Source organism: Chelonia mydas, chromosome 6 (assembly GCF_015237465.2).
Source record: "Chelonia mydas isolate rCheMyd1 chromosome 6, rCheMyd1.pri.v2, whole genome shotgun sequence".
Classification (NCBI taxonomy): Eukaryota; Metazoa; Chordata; order Testudines; family Cheloniidae; genus Chelonia; species Chelonia mydas.
In genome coordinates, this window is record NC_051246.2 from 4,697,793 (window position 1) to 4,715,313 (window position 17,521).

Genomic DNA, 17,521 nt, shown 5'->3' on the forward strand with positions numbered 1-17,521 from the left:
TGTTGCAGCTGGCTAGCATGTCTGGCTCAACAAAGCAGGGTTCTGGAGGCCCAGGCTGACAGGGAAAACAGCACACCAGATGACAGGAGGGAGGGAGGGGGGTGGCATGCTTGGAGACTTTCTTGCAACATCTGCGGAGATGCTGCAGAGATCTTCAGAGTTAACCACCAGTGACCAAGAAATGAAGGGGAGTACAGTAACCTCAGTTTCATATTATATTCAAAAGGCCTCATGGGAGAGACAGCGATCGAGACCAGCTGATTCTCTGGCCCTCTGTGTTCCATTTCCACAAGGAAAGACATGGCAACTTGTTGTTCTGGGAGCAAAGATGATCCAGGGAGCAAATCTCAAAGTCATCCCAGGAAGCAGCTCCAGAGGTACAAAGGGTAACGTTGGTGTGGTTAGCAAACAGGGAAAGATTCAGCTCTGATTTTACGGTTTTGATTTTAGGGTTCTGAGCAGGTACTGCTTCCGTCCTCAACTCATTGTAAGTGAAGGGTGGGAAAACAGAGGTACCACCAAGTCATGAGCAAATAAGCCAATTTCCGAACACTTCAGCCTTTAATTGAAATGAGAGTGAGCCATTCATGGGAGGGGAAGGAAGGAATTATTCTGAGAGGAGAAATTTCAACTTTTCTGAACATATTTACATATCAAAAGAAGGAAATAGGTGAATTCAATTCCCAGCCCATTATGAAGTAATTTCGTAGAGCCCATGGGAGTGTTGATCTTTACTGTATTTTTATTATTATTAATTTGTTTCTATAAGAACAAGGTCTGCAGGCGCCAACTGAGATCAGTGGGGAAAACATGGGAAGCATCACAGGGCCAGAGGGAAAGAATGATTTTATAAGCTGTTGTCTAGGGGCATTCACCTAGAGGGTGAAATGTTCACCTTCACATCTCAGGACATCAGGTGGAAGTTCCAAAGGGGTTTCTGTGACCCAACCAGTTACAAAGAGTTTTAGGAATAAAATTAGGAATAAAATTTCAAAAGTGTGTGTGTGTGTGTGTGTGTGTGTGTGTGTGTGTGTGTGTGTGTGTGTAGGGCAGTGGGGGGGATAGCACAAGAGCCAATGGACTTCAATCGCAGCAGAGTGGTTTAGGTTGGACATTAGGAAAAACATCCCAACAGTGAGGGTGGCTGTGCACTGGAATAACTTGACCGTGAAGGTTGTGGAATCTCCACCATTGGAGATTTTTAAGAGCAAGTTAGACAAACACCTGTCAGGGATGGTCTAGATAATACTCAGTTGTACTTTGAGTGCAGGGGAGTGGAGTAGGTGACCTCTCAAGGTCCCTTCCACTCCTATGATTCTATGATCGCACAAGGAGCCCCGCACTGGGAGGAGGGGGGACGCCAGCCAGAGCACTGGACAGGGCAAGGGATACGCACCTGCCCACACTTGATATTCAGCTCCACTGTACCCCCACCACATGCGCACACAGAGTGCCCAATGCACACCAAATGCACACACACACAGAAGGGGCACTACAGACATACACAATGCCCACTACACACACACAGAGTTCAAATACATACAACACACAGTGTCCACTGCATACAACACATACAGTACTAACTGCACAGCAAACACACACACAGCCTGACACTGAGCTCAATCAGAATACAGAATAATCTCTACTGGGAAGCTGGGATAGCTCAATATTTCCAACTCTCCTGAACAAAAAGAAACAAAGGGGATTCTGCTGCCCTGGCAGAGAGATAGGACTAGATTTCCCAACTGGTCTTTTCCCTCGACATCTTTTCTGAGGCTTGGTTTAGGCTTAAAAAATAGATCAACAGAGGTCCATCACACAGGTCAGGGAAACTTTTCACATCCTGTGCGAGGCAGTTAGCTTCTACTGACCCTCAGTGTAATTCTTCCATTGACCTAGCTGTTGTCTCTCAGAGACCTGGATTAACTACATCGAAGGAAAAACCCTTCCATCAACGTGGAAAGCATCTACACTGTGGCGCTGCTGCACACCATAGCTGAGTCAATGTAATGGCCCCCTTCCCATTAGAGTGATTTTTCTCTCCTTTTCCATCATTCTTCTCCCACCCTTGGTAAAGCTCTTTCCTTCTTTTGATAAGTAAATATGTTCAGAAATTTTTACTCTCAGCATCATTCCTTCCTTCCCCTCCCATGACTGTCATTTCAATTAAAGGCTGAAATGCTCTGAAACTGACTTCTTTGCCCATGACTTGGTGGTACCTCTTTCTTTTTCCTCCCTTCACTGACAATGAGTTGAGAAGGACGGAAGCAGTACCTGATCAGGACCCTAAAATCAGACATAGAGTCGAATCTTTCCCTGTTTGCCAACCGCACCAACATTACCCTTAATACCTCTGGAGCTGCTTCCTTCGCCAGAAGAGGTTAAATTTGACTTTGATGACTTTGAGATTTTCTCCCTGGAATATCTTTGCTCCCAGGACAACAGGTGTCCACAGCACATGCAATTAATGTTGTTGCCGTATCTTTCCTTGTGGAAATGGAACACAGAGGGCCGGAAAATCAGCAGGCCTGGATCGCTGTCTCTCCCGTGAGGTCATTTAATATGATACAAAACTGAGGTGACTGTATTCCACTTTATTTGTTGGTCATCTCTCCAAACGTCTCTTTAAGTAATTTCACAGCATTGGGACACAAAAGGTGTCTAGAAATGAGTGCATTTCTTCTGGACTAATCATTTATTGTCAAAAATAATACCATTTGGATTGACCTGAAACTATTCACAAATGTGTTACAAATACGCCTAATAGCTTTGTCCCAAAACAATGTGTGTGCGGGGGGGAGGATTTAGGTGCCAGTCGCAACGCAGCCACTGTAGGAAGCGGTGGAGGGCCTTCCCTTTGGAATTTTTATCTCAAGAGTTGGGGTGTCCACCTGTGAGGTGGGAGATTCAGGTTCAATTCCCCCTTCTGTCCAGTGCTGGGCAAAGCTCTCTGTGACATTGCACTCCATATGCTTTATGAAATTATGCATATGAATATGACATCACTGGAATATGCTTTATGCTAAGTGCCCCTTGTAACATGTCATTATAAAGCCTATAATCTACTAAGTGTGTTAATCCTATTTGTTTACATGGATTATTTTTATGTCTGGAATTAGGAGAATAGGATATTAACTTGTATTACTGATTTAGACATATTAAGTGGAAGCCTTTAAAGGTGCTTCAGAATCAATGAACTGTGAATGGCTTTGTTCACCTCCAAGCCTTTCTCTGTACATGTGGGACAAACCAGGAAGAATGGAGATTGGGGTCTTACAGTTTCATGTGACCATGTCACCAGATACTGAGTTCCACGTGAAGCTGGTACTTTTCCTGAGGGGGGTGGAATTCCAGACAAATTTTTCCCATCTTGGGGAAGTTCCGTATAAAGTGGGGAAGCAAACAATGAGTGTCTTCAGCTAGCTTAAGGTATCCCCACAGTGATACCTGCAAGCACCAGGAAACATAAGGGCTGTAACCACAGGGGTGGGTGAGAACATGCTAGACCCAGGTAAGAAAAGGCATCTGGTCTGAGAAGGATTTTACCTTAAATAACAACTAGGGTGAGAAGTTAACATTTGTAACTGATTTCTGACTCTATTAAGCTTAACCTTGTGCATTTTACTTTGTGATTTACTTTGTTCTATCTGTTACAACTTAAAGTCACGTAAATCCTACTTTTTGTACTTAATAAAATCACTTTTATTTATTTATAAGCTCAGTGTGAGTAATTTTTATCTGGGGGGCAAAGAGCTGTGCATATCTTTCTTGAAGTGATATAGGGGGCAAACATGTATCATTTTACCCTGTATAAGCTTTATACAGAGTAAAATGGATTTATTTGGAGTTTAGAGCCCATTGAGAGCTGGGTATCAGCGTGCTCAAGACACGTATCCTACTGACATTTTTTTCAATCTAGATCTGTAGCTTTGGGAGCGTGACCCGGACCTGGGGTCTGTGTTGCAGCAGACCAGTGTGTCTGGCTCAACAAGGCAGGATTCTGGAGGCCGAGGATGGCAGGGAAAATGGGCTTACAGGTAATTAGAGCCCATCAGCTGACAGTCCCAAAGGGGGTCTCTGTGACTGAACCTGACACACTATGCACTTGCGTTTCCTGCATTTCCAAAAAACATCACAGCCCCTGAGTCATGTGCTATTCCAGTCTGGGTTTCTCTCAATCTCTCCTTTCAAAGTTGTTCTACTGTGGATAACTAATTAAATAACCATTAAACAGCTTTATACAGAGTAAAATGGATTTATTTGGGGTTTAGATCCCTTTGGGAGCTGGGTGACTGCGTGCTGGAGACAGGTATCCTGCTGAACTGGTTTCAGTCTAGATCTGCAGTTTTGGGGGTGTGTCCTGGACCCTTGGTCTGTGTTGCAGCAGGCTAGCGTGTCTGGCTCAACAAGGCAGGGTTCTGGAGGCCCAGGCTGACAGGGAAAACAGCACACCAGATGACAGGAGGGAGGGATGGGTGTGACATGCTTGAAGATACTTTGTTGAAGCAGCTGCAGAGATGCTGCAGAGATCTTCAGAGCTAACCACCAATGACCAACACATGAAGAGGAATACAGTCACCTCAGTTTCGTATAATATTGAAAAGGCCTCACGGGAGAGACAGCAATCGAGACCAGGTGATTCTCTGGCCCTCTGTGTTCCATTTCAAGAAGGAAAGACACGGCAAAAACATTAATTGCATGTGCTGTGCACACTTTTTGTCCTGGGAGCAAAGATGATCCAGGGAGCAAATCACAAAGTCATCCCAGGAAGCAGTTCCAGAGGTACTAAGGAAAATGTTGGTGTGGTTAGCAAACAGGGATAGATTCAACTCTGATTTTACGGTTCTGGTTTCAGGGTTCTGAGCAGGTATTGCTTCTGTCCTCAACTCATTGTAAGTGAAGGGAGGGAATACAAAGAGGTACCAGGGAGTCATTGGCAAACAAGTCAGTTTCAGTGCATTTCAATCTTTAATTGAAATGAGAGTGAGCCGTTCATGGGAGGGAAACGAAGGAATTATTCTAAGAGGAGAAATGTCAACTTTTATGAACATATTTATGAAAGAAAAGAAGGAAAGTTTTTTACAAAGGAGGGAGAAGACTGATTGGAAAAGGAGAGAAAAATAGCTTTAAGAGGAAGGGGGAAAACTCCCCCATCAATTCAGGGAATGTCTATACTAAGGCCATTACATTGACTCAGCTATGGTGTGCAGCAGTGCCGTAGTGTAGATGCTTTCCACATTGATGGAAGGGTTTTTCCTTCGATATAGTTAATCCATGTCTCTGAGAGGTAGGAGCTAGGTCAATGAAAGAATGACACTGAGGGTCAGTACAAGCTAACTGCCTCGGACAGGGTGAGAAAAATTTCAACTCCCTGTGTGACAGAGCTCTGTTCATCAAATTTTTAAGGATAAACCAGGCCTCAGAGAAGCTGCCAATGGAAAAGACCAGTTGGGAAATCTAGTCCTATCTCCCTGCTATTTCAGCAGTATCCTCTTTGGTTCTTTTTGTTCAGGCGAGTTGGAAATATTGCAGCTGTCCCAGCTTCACAGTCCAGATTATTCTGCATTCTGATTGAGCTCACTGTCAGGCTGTGTGTGTCTCTTTGGTGTACAGTTGTAATTGTGTGTGTTGTATGAAGTGGGTGCGGTGTGTGTTGTGTGTAGTGCGCACTCTCTGTGTGTGTTTACTGGGCATTATGTGTGTGTGTGCTTGGTGTGCAGTGGGCACTATGTGTGAACATGTGTTGGGGGGTACAGTGGAGCTGAATGTCAAGTGGAGGCAGGTACATTTCCCTTTCTCTGCCCAGAGCTCACTCTGGTGACCCCCTCCTCCCAGTGCAGGGCTCGTTGTAAGATAATAGAATCATAGGACAGGAAGGGACCTCGAGAGATCATCTAGTCCCCTCCCATGCACTCACGGCAGTGCTATGTATTATCTAGATGATCCCTAACAGGTGTTTGTCTAAAATGCTCTTAAAAATCTCCAGTGGGGGAGATTCCACAACCTTCCTAGGAAAGTTATTCCAGTGCTTAGCCACCCTCACTGTTGGGATGTTTTTCCTAAAGTCCAACCTAAACCGCCCGTTCTGCAATTGAAATCCATCGGTTCTTGTCCTATCCTGTCCCCCCACCCCCCGAGACGTTACTTTGCTGTTTTATTCCTAAAGTCTGTTTCACAGATTATAAATTATAGGAAATAAATAAAATTAAGAGAAGAATAATCGGGACAGAGCTGGGATGCTCGGAGATATTTTGCAGCATCTTCTGCAGAGCTTTCTTTAATAGCACTAATATGCCTGCCACTTAGCTTCTCAGACACTTCTATTTAAACACAGTGGATTCGATCAAACACAAAAACAAAGTTTATTGACCACAAAGATAGATTTTCAGTGAGTGAAAATAAGGAGTCATAGAAGTCAGATGTGGTTTCAAGAAAAATTAAGCTAGAATGCAACTTGTGGCTAAGTTAACAAATGATATGAAATTCAGAGCAAAAGTTTCCTCACCACATGCTTTCAGCAGTCTTACTGACCAAACTTCTTAGGTCAGGACCCCTCCCCCAGTCCTATGGCTGCTTTCTTTCTCCTTTCAGATGCACTGAATCAATGGGGAGAGAGAGAGAGAGAGAGAGAGAGAGAGAGAGAGAGAGAGAGGTGCCTTGGGATGTCTTCCCCTTCTTTTTATAGTCCTATCCCTCCTTGAGAAACATTTCCAGCTGGTTTCCAGAAGACAAAATGTCTACGCAGAAGGATGTTCCCTGCTGCTTTTTCCTCACCTTTTTAGGCTACCTTTGTGTCCGTTCCTGATTGACGACTCTGGTCACTGTTTAGATACAAAATTAAGGAGAGCACACATTTCTTTGTTTAAGACAGACCAGTTTTCCAGCCTCAGTTTGGAACATGTATTTATAACAAGTTACAGTGTAATCTTATAACTTCACATACTTTATAAAAAAATATATTAATATTTGTGGTGAGAGCATGACTATTTCTAGTTGACTCACAGATTTATTTAGCATATAAAAGTTGAGCTCTGTTTGCAGATAATATGCATGGAAGAGGGATAGTTTTGTGAACTGCAGAAGTCCATAGCATGCCACAAATACTGTTTTACATCATCACTGCACATATTCAGGAATTGTTCCTGAGTAACCAAATCACACATTTCTTCCAAGCTTGTAATGCCTACTCCCCATCACTCACTTATCTAACAAATCTCTCATTTCATTTACATAAGCCATATTACTCAATCAAGATCTCCACTTAAGACTCCTAAATTTAACCTTGTAGGTTTCATGTGTCATATGAAACTGTTTCAAAACCAGTTCCTTAAATTTACCATAGTTTGAAGCATCATCAATAGGAATCTTAATGAATATGTGCAGAGCTCTTTCAGTCAATTTTGTGACCAATGTGGTCATATTTTGATTGTCAGGAATTGTACGGAGGGTGCATAGTCTGCCTCCAAGAGGTGGGCAGACTCTCCGATCCCCCCTCAGCTTCCATCTGGACTTCCCTCTCTGGGCTCCCCTCTGGTTCTGCCATTTTCCAAGGAAACATATCCTTCTCCTGGATCACGTCCCTCCTGACCACAGAAAACTCTGCACCCATGTCCCTTACTCCCAGGAGTACTTTCCATTCAGTTTAACAGCATTCATATGCTCACTGCTTGGTTGTATAGAAGCCACCTTTACAAATCCTGTGTGGAAAGAGGCCGCAGCCTGGCTCTGAGAAGCAGCTGCTTCATGTGTTCCCTGCTGCCTGTTCCCACTCAGCAAAGGACATTTATCCCTCAGGTGCTCAGTGGACTCACAATCCGAGCACCCCTTGGGCTCCTCTGCTTGTACAGGAGATTTGGGAGGAGTAACAGGGGAATGGGGAGGTGAACACCCAGCCTCCTCTTTCCCTGGGGTAAAACGGTGATTCTGCTTTCCACAAACCCTGTACACCTCTGGCACTGGTTTATGTTTAATTGCAGCTTGTGACGGGTCAAAAGAGTCTGCAAACTCAGCCAATCCACTCATTGCATCCAACTTTTTGTCCCACAAATACTGTTTTACATCATCACTGCACATATTCAGGAATTGTTTCTCTGTAACCAAATCACACATTTCTTCCAAGCTTCTAATGCCTTTTCCCCTCACCCACTTAACGAACAGATCTCTCTGTTCATTTACATAAGCCACATTACTCACTCGAGATCCCCGCTTAAGACTCCTGAATTTAAAGCTGAATGTTTCAGATGTAATCTGAAACTGTTTCAAATCCAGTTTCTTAAATTTACCATAGTTTGAAGCATCATCAATACACATCTTATTGAATATGTCCAGAGCTCTTCCAGTCAATTTTATGACCAATGTGGTCATTTTTTTGATTGCCAGGAACTGTATGGAGGATGCACAAAAATGAAGAAATATTCGGCAATATCAGTGGACTCATCATACCTCAGACATTGTTGCTCCCATTTGTGTATTTTGGGGAAGTGGGGCCAGCTGCTGGTGGATTTTGTCTCTTCCACCCCATAACAGCCAGTTCATGCTTCTGGGCCTTAATCTGGGACTGTATTTTTCTCTCTCTTAACTCCAGGGATCATTTGTCCCTGACTGCCTCTCCTTCTCTAGCCCTTTTGTGGGCAGCTTCTTCCCTGGTTGCCTCTGCCTCTTTGAGCTTCAATTGAAACTCTCGGTCCTTTGCCTTCTCTTCTGCTTCCAGTCTCCCCAGCTCTGCTTTAGCAGCTGCCTCTCTGGTGGTCATATTCCTGCTTTCTTGTGCTGGGCCAGACCCCCTCTGCAGTTCACTGAAACTGAGATTCACTCAGTTCAGGGACTTCTTAGTGAACAGAAACTTTCCTAGTAACCATTGTTCAGCCTTTCTAGGCAGTCCACAACTTCTGTAGTTCTAGCTTCTTTTGATCTTCACTCCTACTTATTTTGCTTATTTTCTGTCCCTATTTCCCTTTCCTGAAATAAGGAATCAGAAGATAACAAACCAGAAACCACTTTGTCTGTTCTCCACCCACCACACCCAAAACTCACTGAAAATAACTACCAGAGTCTCAAAGCAATCAGCTGTACACAGATCCTGCTTGACTATGCCACTGTGACGTGTTGGGTCCCAGAAACCCCTTTGGGACTGGCACCCGATGTGCTGAGTCTCTCTGTGAATGTGTTTTCCCTGCCAGCTTGGGACTTCAGTACCTTACCTTGTTGCGCGAGACATGCTTGCCTGCTGCAAACCCAGATCCAAGTCTCAACCACGTCCCCCACAAGCTGCAGGCTTCATTGAAAACAGCTGAAGAAGCGCTCCTGTCTCCAGCACTCAGATACCCAGCTCCCAATGGGGTCCAAACCCCAAATAAATCTGTTCTACTCTTTATAAAGCTTATATAGGGTAAACTCATAAATTGCTCTCCCTCTATAACACTGATAGAGAGATATGTACAGCTGTTTGCCTGCCCCCTCCCCCAGTATTAATACACACTCTGGTTTAATTAATAAGTAAAACGAGATTTTATTAAATACAAAAAGTAGAATTTAAGTGGTTCCAAGTAATAACAGACAGAACAAAGTGAATTACCGAACAAAATAAATAAATCTTGTAAGTCTAAGCCTTATAGAGTGAAAACTAAATGCAGCTAAATCTCACCCTCAAAGATGTTGTAATAAGCCTCTTTTACAGACTAGACTTCCTCCTAGTGTGGGTCCAGCAATCATTCACACCCCTGTATTTACTGTCCTTAGTTCCAGTTTTTTTGAGGCATCTCCTTGGGGTGGAGGGGCTATCTTTTGTGCCAGTGGAGACAAAATAGAGGGGTTTCCAGAGGGGCTTATATAGTCTCTCTCTTGTGGATGGAAACCCCTTCCCCTCTCGTATGCTGAATCCAGCTCCAAGATGGAGTTTTGGAGTCACATGGGCAAGTCACATGTCCATGCATGACTCAGTTCCTTACACGAGAACGCTACATTCCCAGGAAAGCTCAGATGTGGATTGGCGTCTCCCAAAGTTCATTTTTAGCTTAAGTGTTTCTTGATTGGGCACTTACAGAGAATAATCTTTTCTCAAGAAGCTGTCCAACTGCTTTACTGAGGCTACTTAAAATCAAACAAGTACATAACAAGTATTCATAACTTCAAGTACATCCATGCAAACAGGATGAATATATCCAGTAGATCTTAGCCTTTGCAGAGATATGTTACATGGCCTATCTACCAAAAAACATATTCCAGTTATGTCGTATTTACAGCCATGAGACTATTTCTATAAAGAATTATGGGGTGCAATGTAACACTCTATTTCACAGACTATAAGTTATAGGAAATAAATATAATTAACAAAAGAATCAGAAGGGAGCTGGCCTGCTCGGAGATACTTTGTTCCAACATCTGCAGAGATGCTGCAGAGATCTTGAGTGTTGATCTTGAGTATTCCACGAGTTTGGGGAATATCCTCCTTTTTGCAGCCTGCTCTGACCTTGGCATTTTCAGTGAGGACTGCCGCAGGCACCTGTGAGTCACCAGAGGCACAGAAACCAGGAGGAGGAGGAATTATGAGCATGACTCTTAGAGGAAGTAGGGGCATAGTGTTTCCTGGGCACAGACTGGGGTGACAGACTTAGGATACAGAGATTGCTGTGTTTTGGTTGTTTCTAGTGGTGTTCATGGAAGCAGGACTTTGTATACATTCTTTGTAACCCCTCCCACACAGATTATACAAAAGAATATAGCTGACTTCGGATCGTCAATTTTTCCTCTGAACACAATTGACCCTGCAATGCCTCACAGGTTGGCACCACTTAGGAGAAGGGGGCACCAACATTCCCTGGAGCACTTATAATGCCAGCCAAGCCTGCACACCCTTGTGGGATAATTTCTGAAACCATAATGAAGAAGGGAAGAGTCATTACTGGGCTTGCCTTGGATCTCCTTGTGGAGAGGTGATGACCACAATGTCCTTGTGCATCTGCAGCCATGGATCATTGCATGGGCCCATCCCTTGGGGGACCTACACTTTCATCTCAATTGAACTCTGCTGTCAGTCAGGACCACACCTTTCGTGTTCCTGGGATATTTTCTAGGTTGGTGGCTGTGGCATACCAGGGTCCAACTCAGACTAATAAGCAGCTGTGTCACACCTTCCTGTAACCTTGCAATGCCTTGCTGAAGTGGCTTCCACCTTGGCCACTCACAAACAACCGTCAAGCATGGAAATCACACGCAAGGCATGTGTGTGTAACGGCAACCTGGCCAGGAATAGTTGGGTTACACTCAGACTCTCACCACCCTTGGTTATACTGCAGGGTGACCCCAACACACTCCCCACTCTTTGATTTCCCTCCAGAAATGTATGTCCTGCTCTACCCAGTCCTCTCCTGGACAATACAAGCTACACTATCCATTATTTATTTAATTCACTAACATGCCTGCAACTTAGCTTCTCAGACACTTCTATTTAAACACACTGGATTAGATAAAACATTAAAAAAAGTTTATTTACTACAAAGATTTTAAGTGAGTGCAAACAAGGATGCATAGAAGTCGGAGACGGTTTGAAGAAAAATAAAGCTAGAATGAAATTCTTCCTAAGTTAAAAAAATGATGTTAAATTCAAAGGAAAAGTTTCCTCACCACATGCTCTCAGCAGTCCCACTAACCAAACATCTTAGGTCAGGAGCCATCCCCGAATCCAATGGCTGCTTCCTTTATCCCCTCAGATGCAGTGAATCAATTATTTTTTCCAATAAATTATCTTTTCCCTGTAAACTATAAGATTTCCATCAAAATACCAAACACCCTTCCTCCCTAAACCATGGCTGTGGGACTCTGGTGATGTTCCAGGGCAGTTCAGCAAGAGCAGAGACCATCATGCATCATGGTGGATGTAGTCCAGCCTGGAAGCCTGGTCCATGGAATAGATTGGTGGTGTGTGGTTCCTGAGTTTGAATTGATCTGAAACCATTCACAAATGTGTTACAAATATTCCTAATAGCTTTGTCCCAGAACAACGAGTGTGTGCGGGGGGAGGATTTAGGTGCCGGTCGCAACGCAGCCACTGTAGGAAGCGGTGGAGGGCCTTCCCTTTGTAATTTTTAGCCCAAGAGTTGGGGTGTTCACCTGTGAGGTGGGAGATCCAGGTTCAATTCTCCCTCTGTCCAGGGCTGGGCAAAGGTCTGTGTGACATTACACTCCATATGCTTTATGAAAATATGCTTATGAATATGACATCACTGGAATATTCTTTATGCTAAGTGCCCCTTTTAACATATCATTATAAATCTTATAATCTACTACTTGTGTTCATCCTATTTCTTTACATGGTTTATTTCTATGTCCGGAGTTAGGAGAATAAGGTATAAACTTGTATTACTGATGTAGACATTTTAAGTGGAGGCCATTAAAGGTGCTTCAGAATCAATGAACAGTAAATGGCTCTGTTTACCTGCAAGCCTTCCTGTGTACCTGTGAGACAACCTAAGAAGAGTGGAGACTGGGGTCTTACAGTGACATGTGGCCATGTCGCCAGATACTGAGCTCCATCTTGAAGCTGGTACTTTTCCTGGTGGGGGTGGAATTCCAAACAAACTTTTCCCACCTTGGGGAAGTTCTATATGAAGTGGGGAAGGCAAACTATGAGTGTCTTCATCTGTCTTAAGGGATGGCCTCCCCACCCCACAGAGATACCTGCAGGCACCTGGAAAAAAAAAAGGATTGTAACCACAGGGCTGGGTGAGAACAGGCTGGACCCAGGTCAGAAAAGGCATCTGATCTGAAAAGGATTATACCTGAAATAACAACTAGGGTGAGAAGTTAACATTTGTAACTGATTTCTGAGTGTATTAAGCTTAGCCTTGCACGTTTTACTTTGTGATTTACTTTGTTCTATGTGTTATGACTTAAAATTACTTAAATCCAACTTTTTATACTTAATAAAATCTCTTTTGTTTATTTATAAACTCAGTGTGAGTAATTGTTACCTTGGGGTGAAACAGCTGTGCATATCTTTCTTGCAGTGATATAAGGGATGAACATACATCATTTTACCCTGTATATGCTTTATACAGAGTAAAACGGATTTGTTTGGGGTTTAGATCCCTTTGGGAGCTGGGTGTCCTCGTGCTGGAGACAGATATCCTCCTGAGCTGGTTTCAGTCTAGATCTGCAGTTTTGGGGGTGTGACCCAGACCTTGGGTCTGTTGCAGCAGGCTAGTGTACCTGGCTCAACAAGACAGCGTTCTGGAGGCCCAGGCTGGCAGGGAAAACAGCACATGAGATGACAGGAGGGAGGGAGGGGGGTGGCATGCTTGGAGATACTTTGCTGCAACATCTGCAGAGAAGCTGCAGAGATCTTCAGTGTTAACCACCAGTGACCAACAAATGAAGGAGAATACAGTCACCTCAGTTTCATATTATATTCAAAAGGCCTCACGGGAGAGACAGTGATTGAGACCAGCTGATTCTTTGGCCCTCTGTGTTCCATTTCCACAAGGAAAGACATGACAACAACATTAACTGCATGTGCTGTAAACACCTGTGATTGTGGGAGCAAAGGTAATCCAGGGAGCAAATCAAAAAGTCACCCAAGAAAGCAGTTCCAGAGGGCAACGCTGGTGTGGTTATCAACCAGGGAAAAGTTCTGCGAAAAGAAAAGAAGGACTTGTGGCACCTTAGAGACTAACAAATTTATGAGTGCATAAGCATTCGTGAGCTACAGCTCACTTCATCCGATGTCTGTAAGGTGCCACAATTACTCCTTTTCTTTTTGTGGATACAGACTAACACGGCTGCTACTCTGAAACCAGGGAAAAGTTTGACTCTTAGTCTGATTCTTACAGTTCTGAGAAGGTATAGCTTCCATCCTCAACTCATTGTAAGTGAAAAGAGGAAAAACAAAGAGATACCACCAAGTCATAAGCAAACAAATCAGTTTCAGTTTTGGGCTTTAATTGAAATGACAGTGAGCCGTTCATGGGAGGGAAAGGAAGGAATTATACTGAGAGGAGAAATTTTAAATTTTATGAAAATATTTACCGTTCAAAAGAAGTGAAGAGCTTTATCAAGAGAGGGAGAAGGATGATGGAAAGGGAGAGAGAAATCACTTTAATATTAAGGGGGAAAACTCCCCCATCGATTCAGGGAATATCTGTACTAAAGCCATTACATTGACTGAGCTATGGTGTGCAGCAGTACAGTACAGTCGATTGAAGGGTTTTTCCTTCAATGTAGTTAATCCACGTCCCCGAGAGACAATAGCTAAGTCAATGGAAGAATTACACTGAGGGTTAGTACAAGCTAACTGCCTCGCACAGGGTGTGAAAAGTTTCCCTGCCCTGTGTGATGGAGCTCTGTAGATGTAACTTTTAAGCATAAACCAGGCCTCAGAAAAGCTGTTGATGGAAAAGACCAGTTGGGAAATCTAGTCCTACCTCTCTGCCATGGCAGCAGAATCCCCTTTAGTTATTTTTTGTTCAGGCGAGTTGGAAATATTGCAGCTGTCCCAGCTTCCCAGTAGAGATTATTCTGCATTCTGATTAAGCTCACTGTCAGGCTGTGTGTGTGTAGTGGGCACTCTGTCTGTGTGTGTGGGTTTGGTGTGCATCAGGCACTCTGTGTGTGCATGTGGTGGAGGGGTATAGTGGAGCTAAATGTCAAGTGTAAGAAGGTTTGTGTCCCTTGCCCTGCCCACTGCTCAGCTTAAGAAGTGTTCCTGTCAGATGTCCAGCTCCCAATTGGGTCCAAACCCCACATCAATGCGTTTTACTCTGTATAAAGCTTATAGAGGGGAAAATCTTAATTTGTTCATCCTCTATAACACTGATAGAGAGATATGCACAGCTGTATGCACCCCCCCCCCCCCAGGTATTAATTCATACTCTGGGTTAATTAATAAGTAAAAAGTGATATTATTAAATACAAAACATAGGATTTAAGTCGTTCTAAGTAATAACAGACAGAACAAAGTAAATTACCAAACAAAATAAAATATGCAAGTCTAAGCCTAATACAGTAAAAACTAAATGCAGGTAAATCTCACCCTCAGAGATGTTCCAATAAGCCTCTTTTACTGACTGGACTTCCTCCTAGTCTTCATCCAGAAATCACTCACACCCCTGTAGTTACTCTCCTTTGTTCCAGTTTCTTTGAGGCATCTCCCTTGGGTGGTGAGGCAGCTGAAGACAAAATGGAGGGGTTTCCCCAAGGGATTATATAGTCTCTCTCTTGGGGGTGGAAACACCTTCCCCTCTGCTATGCAGAATCCAGAGCTCCAAGACGGAGTTTTGGAGTCACATGGGCAAGTCTCTTGTCCATGCATGATTCAGTTCCTTTTCAGACAATGCCACATTCCCACGAAAGCTCAGATGTGGATTGGCGTCTCTAAAAGTTCATTGTTAGCTTGATTGGGCACTTATAGAGAATAGTCTCTTCTCAAGAAGCTGACCAACTGCTTCACTGAGGCTACTTAAAATCAAACAAGTACATAACTGGTGTTCACAACTTCAAAAACAGAATGTTACATGCGTGCAAACAGGATGAATATATCCAGTAGATCATAAGCTTTGCAGAGATACGTTACACGGCATATCTGGCATAAAACATATTCAAGTTATGTCATATTTACATTCATAAGCATATTTCTATAAAGCTTTATGGTGCAACATCACACTCTGTTTCACCGAGTATAAATTATGGGAAATAAATAAAATAAAAATAACAAAAGAATCCGAAGGGACCTGGCCTGCTCGGAGATATTTTGTAGCAGCATCTGCAGAGATGCTGCAGAGATCTTGAGTGTTAACCACCAGTTTGGGGAATATTCTCCTTTTTGCAGCATGCCCTGACCTTGACATTTTCAGTGAGGACTGCCCCAGACACCTCCGGGTCATAGGAGGCAAAAAGGCAGGAGGAGGAGTTATGAGCATGACTCTTAGAGGAAATAGGGGCATAGTGTTTCCTGGACACGGACCTGGTGTGACAGACTTTGGAGTTTCTGAGTACAGAGATTTCTGGTTGGTTCCAGTGGTGTTCAGGGAAGCAGGACATTGTGTACATTCTTTGTAACCCCTCGGCCACAGATTATACTAAAGAATATAGCTGACTTGGATCATCAATTTTTCCTCCTAATACAATCAACCCTGCAATGCCTCAGATTTTGGTGCTACTTAGGAGAAGGGGGCACTAACCTTCCCTGGAGCACTGATAATACCAGGAAAGCCTGAACACCCATGGGGAATAATTTCTCTTATCATAGTGAAGAAGGGAAAAGTCATCAATGAGTCTGCATTGCTTCTCCTTGGGGGAAGTGATGACCACAATATACTTGTGCATCTGCAGCCATGGATCAGTGCATGGGCCCATCCCTGTGGTGACCTCACCCTTTCATGTCAATTGAACACGTCTGTCAGTCAGCACCACACCTTTTGTGTTATTGGGATATTTTCTAGTTTAGTGGCTGTGACATACCAGGGTACAACTCAGAGTAATCAGCAGCTGTGTCACACTGACCTGCAACCTTGCAATGCCTTGCTGAAGTGGCTTCCACCTGGGCAACTCACAAACAACTTTCAAGCATGCAAACTGCACCCGAGGCATGTGCGTGTAACTGCAACCTGGCCAGGAATAGTTGAGTTACACTCAGGCTCTCATCACCCTTGTTTATACTGTAGGGGGACCCCAAGACACTCCCCAGTCTTCGATTTCCCTCCTGAAATGTCTGTCCTGTGCTCCCCAGTCCTCTCCGCGACAATACAAGTTACGTTCTCCATTATTTCTTTCTCAGCACTAATATGCATACAACTCTCAGACATTTGTATTTAAACACACTGGATTAGTTAAAACAATAAAACAAAGTTTATTGAACAAAAAGAGATTTTCAGTGAGTGCAAATGGGAAGGCAAAGAAGTCACACATGGTAAGAAGAAAAATCGAGCTAGAATGCAGCTTGTGCAGAAGTTAATAAATGATGTGAAATTCAAAGCAAAAGTTTCCTCACCAGATGCTCTCAGCAGTCTTACTTAACAAATTTCTTAGGTCAGGACCGCTCCCTCTGTCCAATGGCTGCTTCCTTTCTCCCTTCACATGCAGTGAATCAATGGGCAGGCAGAGAGAGAACGAGAGAGAGCGGTGCCTTGGGATGTCTGTCCCTTCTTTTTATAGTCCTGTTCCCACTTTGAGAAAGATTTCCACCTTGTTACCAGGAGACAAAATGTCAATGTAGAAGGATGTTCCCTTCTGCTTTCTCCTCAGCTTTTTGGGCTGCCTTTGTTTCCTTTCCAGCTTAATGACTCTAGTTACTGTTTAGATACAAAATGAAGCAGAGCACACATTTCTTTGTTGAAGAGAGACCAGTTTGCCAGCCTCAATTTGGAACATATATGAATAACATGATACAGTATCATTTTATAACTTCACATACATTATTTAAAAAGTATTAATATTTGTGATGAGAGCATGACTATTTCTAGTTGACTCATAGATTTATTTAGCATCTTAAACTGAGCTCTGTGTGCAGATAATATGCATGCAAGAGGGA